The sequence below is a fragment of the Balaenoptera borealis genome (genome assembly GCF_965194805.1).
Source record: "Balaenoptera borealis genome assembly, chromosome: X".
NCBI classification, from domain to species: Eukaryota; Metazoa; Chordata; class Mammalia; order Artiodactyla; family Balaenopteridae; genus Balaenoptera; species Balaenoptera borealis.
In genome coordinates, this window is record NC_138881.1 from 90,223,103 (window position 1) to 90,237,782 (window position 14,680).

The window sequence follows — 14,680 nt, forward strand, 5'->3', positions numbered from 1 at the left end:
ATATACATATATCCCCATATCTCCTCCCTCTTGGGAGGGAGATGCAATTTGTTTCGATTCTGGTCCAGTGACCATACTTTTTAAATGAAAACCACGGATTCTAAGCAGGAAATAATTAAATGTGTTAAGCTCCTATGAAGAAATAATACAGAAGACACAGGACGCAGCCCCAGTCCAGGTTGCACTGCCCTTCTGTGCCCCAAGGTCCGCACTGGCCATCTAAGGAGAGCCACTGGCTGTGATCGCTACTAGGTAGTATATTTCTGTGCTTTGAAGATAAAGCAGAAATCTTCTTTAAAAAGAAAAAGAAGTTATGCAAATGAGTATGATGATGTCTACTTATGGAAGACTTGCAGGTCCCAGCCAACTGCCTGACTCTCAATAAATCCTTGAAAACTACCCTATCCAATAAGTAGCCATGACAGCCATTCCAAATATCTGACTCCTAAGCTCATCCTCTTAATGAGGTCATTGTGTTGTTGTCTGAATCCAAGAGACACAAACCCCAGTATCTGTATCTTGCTGCCTAGATAGGGCAGCACTGATAACTTTAAAAGTTTAAAAGATCACCCTAGAATTAACCTCAGGAGGCCCCAAAATACCAAAACACCCAATAACAGCAATGGTGTCCCTGATGCATTTCATTCCTCAACACTCCCCTTTCTGAAGCTCCCACCATACACACACTCATTCGTTCCTTATATTTAATAGCTATAATAGGCCTACATACAGGGACATTATAGAACTATTTCTCTTTTCTTGTATTTTTAAATATATTTCCCCAACCACAGTATGTTTCTTTGGTGCCCAGTATTTATTCATCTTTTTGTCTGTCTTCACCATTTTTATTTTCCACCTTCCTTCTTTGACAGAGAGATCCCTTTGCTTATTCTCTTTTTTCTTTCCTGTTTCTTTGAGTATTGCTCATTCAGAATTGTTTATTCAAGCTTCCTTGCAAGTTTTCAGGAGGATATGTATAAGCACAGAAGGGGGAAACTACTTAGTAGCCCTAAGGCAATAGATGCCTGTAAGATCACTGTGTTTGTGGTTAACCAGTCAGTCATATACAGACCAATGACCTAAGGATTTTTCTAGATGATTTGGAGTTCACTGGTTGATTCCCAGTCTATATCTTGATGTACCAGTCAATCACATGCACATTTATATCTTCAATGGCTCATTTTGAAATCTTTCCTTCTTTTCCCCTTCCTTCTTATGTTCATATCTACTCCTTGCTACACGCTTAGACTGTTATTGAACTTTTAAAAATTATTTTAACCTTGTAGTATATTTTGATATCTGGTAGTTCCAGTGGTCCCTTTAGTGAGCTATTAAAGTTAGAACTCAGTCCGAAACCCATGTCTGAATATCTGTTTGAGAACTTCTAACACATAACAAGCTTGGCGTAAAGCTTGTCTGAGAAATTCTGAAGTTTAGGCAGTATATCTTTAACAGTCTCTCATATCTCCTCACTAAAGAACTGATAAGTACCTTTATTCAGAGTGCTCACAGGAATAATTTTGGTCCAGCGTGGATCTTTCTTTTCCTGTGGGTGTCTCAGAGGCTGGTGGAGGTGGAGGGTGCAGTGAGAAAGGGATTCCCTTTATCTTTAAATTCCCCAAGGCAGATACAATGAAGGTCTTTCTCTTTGCTTGATAATCCTCTGAAGAACACTACAGCCTAGTCTATCTACTTGAATACTCAGTGTAATGAAGTTTTTTTTTTAAGTTTATTCTTTTTTAATAAATTTATTTATTTTACTAATTTATTTTTGGCTGCGTTGGGTCTTTGTTGCTGTGCATGGGCTTTCTCTAGTTGCGGCGAGCAGGGGCTACTCTTCGTTGCAGCGTGCAGGCTTCTCATTGCGGTGGCTTCTCTTGTTGCAGAGCACGGGCTCTAGGCATGCAGGCTTCAGTAGTTGCAGCACACGGGCTCAGTAGTTGTGGCTCGCGGGCTCTAGAGTACAGGCCCAGTAGTTGTGGCACACAGGCTTAGTTGCTCCGTGGCATGTGGGATCTTCCCAGACCAGGGCTCAAACCCGTGTCCCCTGCATTGGCAGGCGGATTCTCAACCACTGCGCCACCAGGGAAGCCCTGTAATAAAGTTTATTTGCTGTGTGCTGTGATGATGACGTTGTGGGGTCCTCATCAACCTTCCTTTCATTTTATTTCTTTTAATGTTTCCCATTCCATCATCCTGACTCTTGAATTCCTAGCAGCTTCATCCATGGGCACTGTGTAGGTTTTAGCATTACTTGGGAAATACAAAAATCTCCAAACATGGCAGGTTTATCTTCTTGTGACCTCTAGGTCACTGGTTGGTGTTTTTTTTTTTTTTTTCTTTTTTCCCAATCATGTTTACATACATTTGACCAGAGATTATTGTGTCCCTTTGGCCCTGGCAGTGATTCACTATCTGGCTTGCCTTTTTCTTACCTGGAATGCTCATCCTTAGTAAGTTTTCTTCTGATACTCTTCTGCTTTAAGTGGGCTGACATTCAGCCAGTGAACATTAATAATAAGATCTTAACTTTGTTTACAGGCAGTTTCAACTGTTTGTGCCTGTGCCTTAGGGGTCATTGAATATTTCGAATATCCATTAAGAATCTAAAATTTCTTTCTTTAACTATGCTTATGGCCCCCTTGTGGTTTTTGGGAGTATTCTAAATGGACCATTTGTACTCTTTTATACGGACCTCACACACTAAAAATATTGACATTTGTTTATTCTATAACCATTCTGTCTCTCTTATGTTATTTGGCTTCTACTTTCTTACTGGAGACATATTCTTAACCAGATCTCCGTCTCCAGATTATAGCGCTTTGACTTCTCCTTCCTGTCCTTCTACTCATAAGGTTGAATGGCACGCATCAAAAGTCAGGTTCTTAGGTGCCCCCCGCAACATTTTTAAAACAAACTCAGAAGTAGAAGTTAATAAAAGTTAGGTAAAACATGGACGCAACCTAAATGTCCATCGCCAGAGGAATGGATAAAGAAGATGTGGTACATATATACAATGGAATACTACTCAGCCATAAAAAAGAAGGAAATAATGCTATTTGCAGCAACATGGATGGACCTAGAGATGGTCATACTGAGTGAAATAAGTCAGACAGAGGAAGACAAGTGTCATATGACATCACTTATATGTAAAATCTAAAAAAAGATACAGATGAACTTATTTACAAAACAGAAACAGACTCACAGACACAGAAAACAAATTTATGGTTACCAAAGGGGAAAGGTGGGGAGAAGGGGTGAATTAGGAGTTTGGGATTAACATATACACACTACTATATATAAAATACATAATCAACAAGGATCTACTGTATAGCACAGGGAACTCTACTCAATATTCTGTAATAACCTATATGGGGAAAGAATCTGAAATAGAATGGATATATGTGTATGTATAACTGAATCACTTTACTATACACCTGAAACTAATACAACATTGTAAATCAACTATACTCCAATATAAAATAAACATTAAAAAAATAAAGATGCTAAGCATAACAAAAAATATATAAAGAAGTTAAACAAATTGAATATCTAATATATTCTTTGTACACTCCAGAGGATATTTTTACACATACCTGTGGAACTCACAACCTCCTTTGGCAATCACTGGCCAAAAGTAGAAACAAAATTCCTGTGTGTATCCCCATTACTCTCACTGTAAAATTCCAACTTCTTAGGTAGGTCATATTCTGATTGGATGCCTGTTTAAGACTTAGGTTTATTTAGGTATAATTTACATAGAGTTAAATTCACTCTTTTAGGTATATAATTTGATGAGTTTTGACAAACATATACAGTCATGTAATAACCAGTACAGTCAAGGTATAGAATATTTCCATAACTCCAAAATGTTCCTTCTTGCCTGACTGTAGTCAGTACTCTCTCTCAACCCCAATTCCTAGCAACCACTGGTCTGATTCCTGTCCCTATAGTTTTTCATTTTCCAGAATGTCATATAAATGGAATCATACAATATCTAGCCTTTTGCACGTGGCTTCTTTTACTTAGCATAACGTTTCTGATATTTACCCATGTTAGTGCATGTATTAGTAGTTTATTCCTTATTATAGCTTACAGGTATTCTGTTATTTTACAATTTCTGTATCCACTCACCAGTAGATTTATAGTTTATGCTGATTACGATTAAAGTTGTTATAAACATTCCAGACAGATCTTTGTACATAAGTTTCATTTCTCTTGGGTAAGTACCCAAGGAATGGGATTTCTGGGTTTTGGGTAAGTGTATGTCTATATTAGAAACTGCCAAACTGTTTTCTAAAGTAGCTGTGATATTTTGTATTTCCACCAATAATGTATAAGTTCCAGTAGCTCTGCATCATTGCAAGCAGTTGATATTGTCAGATTTTTTCTCTTTTTAATATTAGCCATTTTTATAAAGGTGTTAGTGGTGTCTCATTGTAGTTTTACTCACATATCTTTAATTACTAATAGTGTTGAGCATTATTTAATGTGTTCAATTGATGTTTATATATTTTCTTTGATGCAGATCTATTTAAATTAGTTGTCTATTTTTTAAATTGGGCTGTTAATCTTATTATTGAATTGCAAGAGTTCTTTATATATTCTGGATACAATTTTTTTAATCAGATACTTGTTTTGCAAATATATTCTCACACTCCAGATTTTCATTTTATTTTTTGAAGAGCAGAAGTTTTCAAGTCAAATTTATGAAATTTTTTTATGGTCCATGCTTTTTGTGTTCTAATAAATCTTTGCCTAAATGAAACTCTCAAAGATTTTCTGCATTGTTTTCTTCTAGGAATTTCATAGTTTTTGCTTTTATATTTAAGTCAGTAATCATTTTGAGTCAATTTTTGTATATGGTCTTATCTAAGGGTTCAGAGTGAATATTTTTGCCCATAATGTCCAATTTTTCCAGCACTATTTGTTGAAAAGACCATTATTTCTCCATTTAATTACCATTGTCAGAAATCTGTAGACCATATTTGCTGGTCTATTTGTATTTTCTTTATCTATATGTCCATCCTGTGCCAAATAATACACTTTTTTGATTACTATAGTCTTGATATCAGGTAGCGTGAGTCTTCCAACTTTGTATTTCCTTCTCAGAATTGTTCTGGCTGTTCTACTAGTTCCTTTACTTTTCCATATACATTTTAGAGATACCTTCTCAATTTCTACAGAAATCCTGCTGGGATTTTGATTGAGATTGCAATGATTCTATAGATATGTTTGGGGAGAAGTTACATCCTAAAAATAGTTCACCTCTCAGTCAGTGAACTTGATGTATTTCTCCATTTATTCAGCTCTTCCTTAATTTCTCTCACCATTTTTTTTGAAGTCCTCAGCATGCAAATCATGCACATATTTGTTAGATGTATTCTAACAGTATTTCCTGGGTTTTGATGATATAATAAATGGTACTTTGCTAAACTTCAACTTCCACATTTTATTGTATAGAAACAAATTATGTTAGCCTTATATGCAATTATACTGATAAACTTACGTATTAGGTCTAGTAGCTTTTTTTTCTATTGGTAAATTCATTGGGATTTTCTGCATAGATCATCATGTTGTCTGCAATTAAAAACAGTTTTATTTCTTCCTTTCCAATCTGCATGGCTTTAATTTATTTTTCAGGTGTTATTTATTGGTTAGGATCTCCAATATAATGTTGAATAGAAGTGGTGAAAGCAGACACCCATGCCTTGTTCCTGATTTTAGGGGAAAAGTGTTCCATGTTTCAACATTAAGTGTGATTTTAACTTTAGGTTTTTTATAGATAACATTGATCAGGTTGATTGAGATCCCTTTAAATCCTAGTTTGCCAAACATTTTTATCATGAATGTCTGTGGAATTATGTCAAATGCTTTTTCTGCATCAATTGAGATGTTCTCTATTTTTCTTCTTCATTTAGTCTGTGATATGGTGAGTTACATTGATTGATTGGCAAATATATAACCATCCTTACACTTCCAGGATAAACACCATTTATTCATAATATTTTATCCTTTTTCTATACCATTGGATTTTTTCTGTATCATTTTCTGTGTAATTCTATATCATTTCTGTATCTGTATCATTGGATTTGTGTCTTTGTTTCTGAGGCATATTGATCTGTAATTTTCTTTACTTGTTATATTTTTTTCTAGTATGACGTTAATGCTGCTATCATAAAATACGTTGGAGATTGTGTCCTCCTTTTCTCACTTCATTATCATCTGGCTTGCATAACAAACTTTATTTTGCTTAGAGTGCAGCCTGAATGCCAGAGGATTTTTCCCAATGGTCTTTCTCCATCCTAAATTTTCAGCAGTCCCTTTACACCTGTGTCACTGGTTAGGGAGCGTGGTGTCTCTCTTCATGCTCTTGCCTGTTTTGCAGCAGTGGGCCTCTGTTATTAGGTGCTAGGCTCGTGGTGAGGCAAGGGGTGTTCTCTGTTTTTCTGTCTAACCTCAACCTTAGAGAGGCACTATGTACCTAGACCTGGTGGTTGCACTTTCTCAGCATTCTTTCCTCCAAATGTCAGCTAGCCTCTGATTTACATCTGGGGTTGACCTTTGGTGGGAGTTATATTCTTGTCCCTTCCTCAGCAGTAGCTCACCACTGCTTTTTACTCATATAGGATCCTGGACTCAAAGGTTTCCTGCTCCTTCTCAAGGGCAGAGGTTTTTTGCTTTTACTGCTCCCCAGTAGCTATGGATTTCTGCCTTTGTCTTGGGGATGGGAGGGTTTCCTATCTCCCCCTCCCCAGGAAGGTGGCTTCTGCTTTTCCCTTAGTGACTTAAGGCTTTTGCTTCCCATGATTGAAGGGTTTGAATTAGTGTGTGGGGCTACGTGTCTGTCTGCCAGCAACAGCTGATTGCCTCCTGCATACCTGAACACTGACATGGGTTCTTTTTGGTCTTCTGCGTTGTCCCCAGTCATGTTTGTGTGCTTCTGGTTAAGGACTGTGAAAAATAACTTAGCAGTGAGTGTATAGGTGTCTTGGGTGCCACATATTCCAAACTACTGACACACTAGCCCATTAAAAGTTTAAGAATTTAAAAATTCATTAAGCTTTCAGCTGATTTTTTTTTTTTTACCTGCTTGTGTGACAGCTACTTCTGTCTCCATGCTTTGCCAAAGGGGCTGGTTACCCTTTGGAATTCATTTTACCTCAGTTCTGTGATGAGCTCAAGGGATATTATAGTTTTGTAGATTATTTAGATTTTTGTCATTAAGTTATGGGTGACATTCTTTTACAGCTTTTTATATCCTAATTTGAAATGGAACTGATGCTTTCTAATAATATATGTATGGGTGTTATTTTTGTTTTCTTTGTTATTAAATGTGCTTTAGGAAGAAGCAGAATATTTCTAAAGCATACTTACAAGAGTTGATTTTTATATACTAGTTATTAAATTTTTCCATTTAAATTTTTATTTTTTAATTATTATACATTAAATCATACTTTAAAGTATCATACATAATATATGACTTTTTGTATACACTTCTTTGGATTTTACACATGTATAAATTCACATAATCACTATCACAGTCAGGATATGGAAGATTCCATCACCTCAACAACTTCCTGTGCTATCCCTGTATAGTCACACCCTCTCCCTACCTGTAACCCCTAGCAGCCACTGATCATGTCACTACACTTTGCTCTTTTTGAAAATGTCACATAAATGTAATCATACAATATTGTGGTAGACACACCCTAGGTGACCCACTCCCTTGTGTAGTTCCCTCCCCTTAGGTATGGCCAGAACCTGTGACTTGCTTCCAATCAATAGAATTTGGCAAAAGTGATGGGATGTCACTCACTCCCATAATTATGTTATAAAAGACTAATTTATGTTAAAGTAGATACAGGATTCTCTTTTAAGTTGCAGTGACTCCCAGTACATAACTATTTCAAATTCATTAATTAATTCACCCTTCATCCAGCCCACATTTTTAGAGCATTTTTCATTTGTGATGAGGTAGGTTCAGTGTGTTTTAATGATTAAAAGCATGGACTCTGGAGTCAAAGTACCGGATTCAAATCCCATATGCCCAGTAGTCTCTAGATATCCTCGTAAAAGTTAATTAACCTCTCTAATGCCTCATCTACAAAGTGGTAATATTCAGAATACCCACCTAACAAGATTTTGTGAGAATCGAGGGAGATGGTGTATACAGAGCACTTGGCAGAGTGCCTGGAACATGGTAAGAAAACACTTTTGGTTTCTATCATCTTTGTCATTATTATTAATAATATTACTCTTGTCATGCAGAATGAGTTGGGTATGGGACTCTCCTACATGAAATAGCCATCTGGTTATTAAATGAAATAATAGGCCAAGTGCTGGGAACAGTGCCTGGCATATGGAAAACTTTATAGGTATTAGATATTATTATATCTATAATTATTATCTATCTTCATTAAGATAATAGTAGTAGTAGTATTAGCATTAATTATTATTGGATATCATTCCTCTCCCCCTCCTTCTACAGAGCAATGAAATATAAAATGTTGTCCAAGGAATTAATCTTTTACTTTGCATTTTGTTTGGAAAATGATGTGGTGGTGTAGTATTTCCTGATTTATGTGCAATATAGAAAATAGACAAAATAAACACAGCAAAGTATAATTTTAATGTAATGACCATATTTTATGTGCATTTGGTTTTTCCCAAACATGTGAAATAAGAAGACAGAAAGAAATATTATGTTATAAAATATATAATTGAATATATCTCTTCATTTAAATAAATCCATCTTTACACTAGCCTGATAATCCTCTTTAAATTATGTAATAATACTTTGAAAGCTTTGAAAAGATTAATTCTATAATAAGAAAATTATTTTTGTTGGTGATTGTATATAAGATCAACTTTTTTTTCTACAACTAGAAAGAGAGACTGGAAAACACAGTGACCTAGGTAAGCTAGAACCTTATTGTTCCACTGGGTTAAAGTGATTGGAATGGGGTGGACCCATTATTCAGAGGTTCAGGATCTTTCATCCCTAATGAGTTACATCCATTTTCTAAGTCACTTCTTGGTCCAGAATGGCTGTCCAAATTCTGTCATGGTCAAATTCTAGGGGGGAAGTAAGATAAAGAGGGAAAATGAAAAAAAAAGTAAAGCCCAAGAGGACTGTTTACCCCCTTTGGAGGTACCTTCTCTAGAATCTTCACAACTATTTCTGTTTATATTCTTTGGCAAGAACTTCCAGCACATGGCCATGGCTCTTTGTTAGGGAGTCTGGGAAAAGAAATATTTTAAGAGTTTACACTGCCACCCGGAATGCAACTGGGGTTCTGTTAATGAGGAAGAATGCAAAGAGTGAATTTAGGGTGGGCAAATAAAAGTTTCTGCCCCAGTCATTATAAATATGATACATGGTTGTTAAAAAAAAAAAAGTAAACAAATAACAGAAGTCTATGAAAGACCAAAAGGGAAAACTTTCTGTGGCAGAGAGAATGCTACGTGTTCACCAAATTCTGTTTCATTTTCCTTCTGGGCCATGGGGAGACTACCTTCCCCAGCCTCTATAACAGTTTTAGCTAGTTGACTGTGACCAGCAGTGAGCGATGTTTGCCAGACCTGGCCCTGAAACCTTCCACAGGATTCTCCAATGACCCTCTTCATAAGATTGTTAGCCAGGTGCAAAAACTGTGGAGGACTTCAAGGCCAAAGAAGATGGTAGAGCCATAGGATGGAGGAAGTTTGAGTCTCTTAATGACTGCTTAGAACGGAGAATCCTCTCCCTCTCCGGCCGTTTGATGACCTCCATTGAAATTTGACATCAGCATTATAAACTCTTTTGGGGCTGAGCCTCTGAGATTTAGAGGTTGTTTATAGCACAAAACATTACATACTGTAATTATTAGAGCCCTCAATAATATACTGGCCTAGAGATTATATTCATTAGTTTATTAGTATGTATTATTCCAATATTAATGCTTACCTAAAGGTGGATTTTAAAATTTTACATATATATATATATGTTTTTTTTTATTTTCTGTATAAATACATTTAAAACACATATAAAAATAAAATTTATATATAAATATATATTCATATACATTACATAGTATATAATACAGAGGCCAAAAAAACACTTCATTCCCAAATATCTCCATTCCTCAAATTATCACAATGAGATATCACCTCACACCCATCATAATCACTATCATCAGAAAGAACACAAATAACAAATGTTGACGAGGATGTGGAGAAAAGAGAACCCTTGTATACTGTTGGTGGGAATATAAACTGGTGCAGCCACTGTGGAAAACAGTCTGGCGGTTTCTCAAAAAAAACTAAAAATAGAAGTACCATATGACCCAGCAATTCCAGTCCTGCATATATATCCGAAAAAAACACAAAAGCACTAATTTGAAAAGATACATGAACTCCAATGTTCGTAGCAGCATTATTTACAATTGCTAAGATATGGGTGCAACCTAAGTGTCCATAACAGATGAATAGATAAGGAAGATGCCCTATGTATATACAGTGGAATACTACTCAGCCATAAAAAAGAATGAAATTTTCCCATTTGCAGTAACATGGATGGACTTGGAGGGTATTATGCTACTGAAAGACACTTAGCATAATATCACGTATGTGGGATCTGAAAAATATCACAGACTAGTGACTATAACAAAAATGAAGCAGACTCACAGATACAGAGAACAAAGTAACGCTTACCAGTGGAGAGAGGGAAGAGGGGAGGGACAATATAAGGGTAGGGGCTTATGAGGTTCAAACTACTATGTATAAAATAAGCTACAAGGATATATTGTACAACACAGGGAATATAGCCAATATTTCATAATAACTATAAATAGGAGTATAACCTTTAAAAATTGTGAACCACTATATTGTACACCTGTAACAAAAGAAAAGATTATGTATTTTGAGTGCTAATATAGAGTCGTTTCCATAGATACCGAATCAAGACTAATAAAGGTGTTTTCTAAACCAAAAAAAAAAAGAATAAAGTAGACATCAGCCACTGAAAACTAAGGCTTTGGCTGCTCTGGCAGAAGGATGCCCAACATCATCCTGAGTTTGGGAGGACCCTAGAACTGAAGTCTTCACAACCCATAATATCTTGTGTCTCTTTACATCTCCCATTCTGGATTTCAAACTGGATTATACACTGAATGCTGTCAATACAGCAAACATTTGTTAAGCATGTGTATTTCTAGATGTTGAACTGGGTTCTGAATTAATCAGGAGCAGATAGTAATTCTCTTTGACCAATGTATTAGTTTACTTCTTCTGCTATAATAAAAATTTTTACATATATATGTTTATTTTATATATAAATAAGTTTATATATAAAATAAATACATTTATATATAAATAAGATATATAAAAATAAATTTATATATAAATATTTATATATAAATATATATATTACATATTATATAATAGAGACCAAATAAAACACTTCATTCCCAAATATCTTCATTTCCAAAATTATCACTAGCAATATTTTAAATTGAATTTCTAAATTAAATCAGAAATCTAAATTTTAATTTAACACAGGAGAATTTTAACTAACAAAATGTGCAAGATATATTTCAGACATAAAAGCAAATACATGTGAATTTTTGAAAGTTAATTTCCCCCACATTGAATTGTGTGAGTGAAAAATACCAATAAAATATAAGAAGAAGGAATTGCCATTTATTGATGAGGGTGTATGAAATGGGTGCTTTCCTGCCTAATGAGTGATTTTCATCCTCTGATCAGAAATATCCGTGTTCATGAAGACGTCTCTGGAAATTTCTGAAGCATTTAAGAGAAGGACTGAATAAAAGGAGAGACATACCATGGCCTGGAAACAGAAAAAAAAAAAATTATAAAGAAGTCATTTTCCCTAAAATGATGTGCAGTTTCAGTGCAATCCCAGTTAAGATCCTTAGTGAACTATTTTAATGAAGCATGACCAGCTGGGTTTTAAATTTACCTACCAAGGTAAGGTGCAGAGAAGGCAAGGAAAAAATATGATAAAATAGTTTAAATTAGTTTTTTTTTAATAAAGTGATTTGCAACCTCTTTTTTTCAAGACATCACCACCCTAAGGGAAACTAAACGGACACTTGTTGCCAATTCACTTTCAAGTTCTTTAAAAAGGAACATTTCTACCCTTTAACACTTAAGCAGTTTAACTGGGCAATTCTCCCTCCCTTAATTCAGGGAAGGACCGTCTGTCTTCATCACAGGGAGGGGGCGGAGCATTCTCTGAGAAGCTTGGGAGTGAGCTGCGCCTGACCACTCTTGGGGGAGGAGCTGCATTTCACCAGGCTGCAGCTGACAAGAAGCTTCCAGGTAATGGCTGTCTTAAAGCTAGTTATTTTATAGGGATTTCTCAGGACCCTAGAATGAAGATGAGAAAAATAGGGACAGTGGTCTTAGAGTGGTGGGAAAAGTGTGTAGTTTTGAGATAATTGCTGGCATTTTGAAAGAATTAATCCTTTGGAATTTTTGTATCTCCCAGTGCTTTAAAAGTCCACAGTGGGAGAAGGGGTGATCAGATTACAGCCTCTATATTAAGACCTCAGTGCAGCACGGGCGTTCATGCTAATTTATTGACTTGGCATTCGATGTTTATATTGCTAGACATTCTGTTACTGTTTGAATTTTTAAGCATTTATTAATTTACACAGAAAATGATGGATAAAAACATATGGCAGCATGGAGGGAAATACTTCTATAATTTGATTGACACATAGACTATGTATGTGTCACCTGTACATGAGCATGGAAAGGGGAACAAGTATGTATTTGAGTGAAGACACTTGCACACATATATGCATGTATATATGTGTGATTTTTTAAAAAATCTGGGAGAAAATAAGCTCCCATGTTAGCATTTCTGGATGGTCAAGTTACTATTTTAATATTATTTCTTAGCCTATATCACCATCTTTAGAGTAGATTTCCCCATGATTAATTTTATAATCATGAAAGAAAAATGAAGCTGAAACAGCATATCCAATTTGCTTCAAACACATAAGCATTCACAGACACACACAGACATGCAGACATACCCCCCCACCCCAGTCTTTTGCCGATAGTGGAAATTTTCCTGGACCTGATAAGCGCGTAGCCTGTTTGCTGTGTTGGCTACACCCTGCCTGTGTCCTCCTTGCACCTCATTCTTTCAGACCACAGGTATGGCCATGGTCAGCAATAACCACTTTTCTATATCTTTTAAGTTTAAGAGTGAGACAGAGAGAGGATTTGGCTTATTTCTACTAGCAATTTTAAAAATATTATATGGCAAGGTGCATCCATAAGTGGAATACCTATGTATCTGGAAAATAAAAACATAATCCTTTACATGTAGAGATTTGAAATGTCTGAGAAATAAAGTGAAAAAAGCAAATTGTAGCATAGCATTTGTCATATTATCTCACTTAAAAATAAATATGTGTGTTAGTAAAACATATATATGCTACTATATAATTCATGCAACCAAATCTGGGAAAACATATCTGCCACACTATTAACAGGATTGTTTATTTGTGTAGTTGGAGAGACAGGGCTAGCTTTACTGCTCTCTATTTTTAAAATATTTAAAATATTGATATATACTTACTCATTTACGTGTTTTACGTCATCAGGAAAAATATTGAGATAAAATGTTATAAATGTAGGAAAAACCTCATTTAAAGTAATTCATAAATCATGTGGAAAATACTTATGTAGGATGATGTTCAAACTATGCTCTTAATTGAGATCTGATGTTGTTTTGAAATGATATGCATTTATCTATACATGTAAAAAACTCTGGAAAGATAGAAAATATTCAGAGTGATTATTTATATAGAGAGTTGTACTTAGTTTTACATATATCCTTTTGCATCTTTTCAATTTTAATAAGCTTCTGCATGTTTTATAACCAGAAACATTATAGTTGAAGACATTTTAATCCTCCTATCCTACACAATAAACCCCTTGAACTTAGAAAGTTCTAGAAGCCTGGAAAGGCTCCTGGCTGGCTAAATGTAGTTCCCACCCTTCTCATAAATAAGAAAAATCTGATAGTGATTGAGGCTCTGTGTGTAGCGCCTGCGGAGGCTGCAGTTCTGCTTCTGGTCACAAGGTGGCGCTTGACAGGTTTCCTAAATTTTCTCCAGGCAACCATTTTTATGAAGTAGGCCAATAAAGCAATGAAACATATTTTGTATTAGTGGACTGTGAAACAGCATGTAGAGTGTGAATAAAATTCTGTTGAAAAAAATTGTGTGTAAAGGATGAAAAATTCACACGGTGATTGATTTGAGGATTCAAACAAAATCTATAGTCGGGCTCATAGTAGACACAAGGCAATTGTTACTTCCCTTTCTTGTCCTAACCTCACACTTTTCCTGGGAAAGATGATTTAAGCATGAACCAGATATCATAACTATATCACACAGAGAGAATTTAAAATAATAAAACCAAGGAGGACAGTAAATATCTACATCACAGATGAGATTTCATTTCATTCCTGTGTTTCAGAATGACATGCCTGTAAAGTTTTGGTAGAGAAGTTTCTTTATGCCTTGCCCATTTAATTTGTTTGATTCCGTGTCTCCTTTTGGACAGCCTGTCTCCTTTTGGAGTGAGAATCAAGACAGACGGATCACAGGGCCAGACTCTTCCTGATCCACATGACATTGGGTAAGGCTCTTTT

At 35.5% G+C, this 14,680-nt stretch overlaps 1 protein-coding gene across 11 annotated transcripts in view; it reads left to right on the forward strand.

Annotated features, from left to right (window-relative positions):
* Positions 1-14,680, forward strand: part of PWWP3B (PWWP domain containing 3B) — a 43,612-nt gene that overhangs the window by 15,522 nt on the left and 13,410 nt on the right. For 9 of the 11 annotated variants that reach the window (XM_082377182.1, XM_082377181.1, XM_082377183.1 and 6 more), the window contains 2 exons: positions 12,196-12,327; positions 14,593-14,667. The gene's annotated coding sequence lies outside the window, so the exon portion shown is untranslated. The remainder of the gene's footprint in view (positions 1-12,195; positions 12,328-14,592; positions 14,668-14,680) is intronic. The other 2 variants (XM_082377179.1, XM_082377180.1) reach the window with 2 other exon arrangements.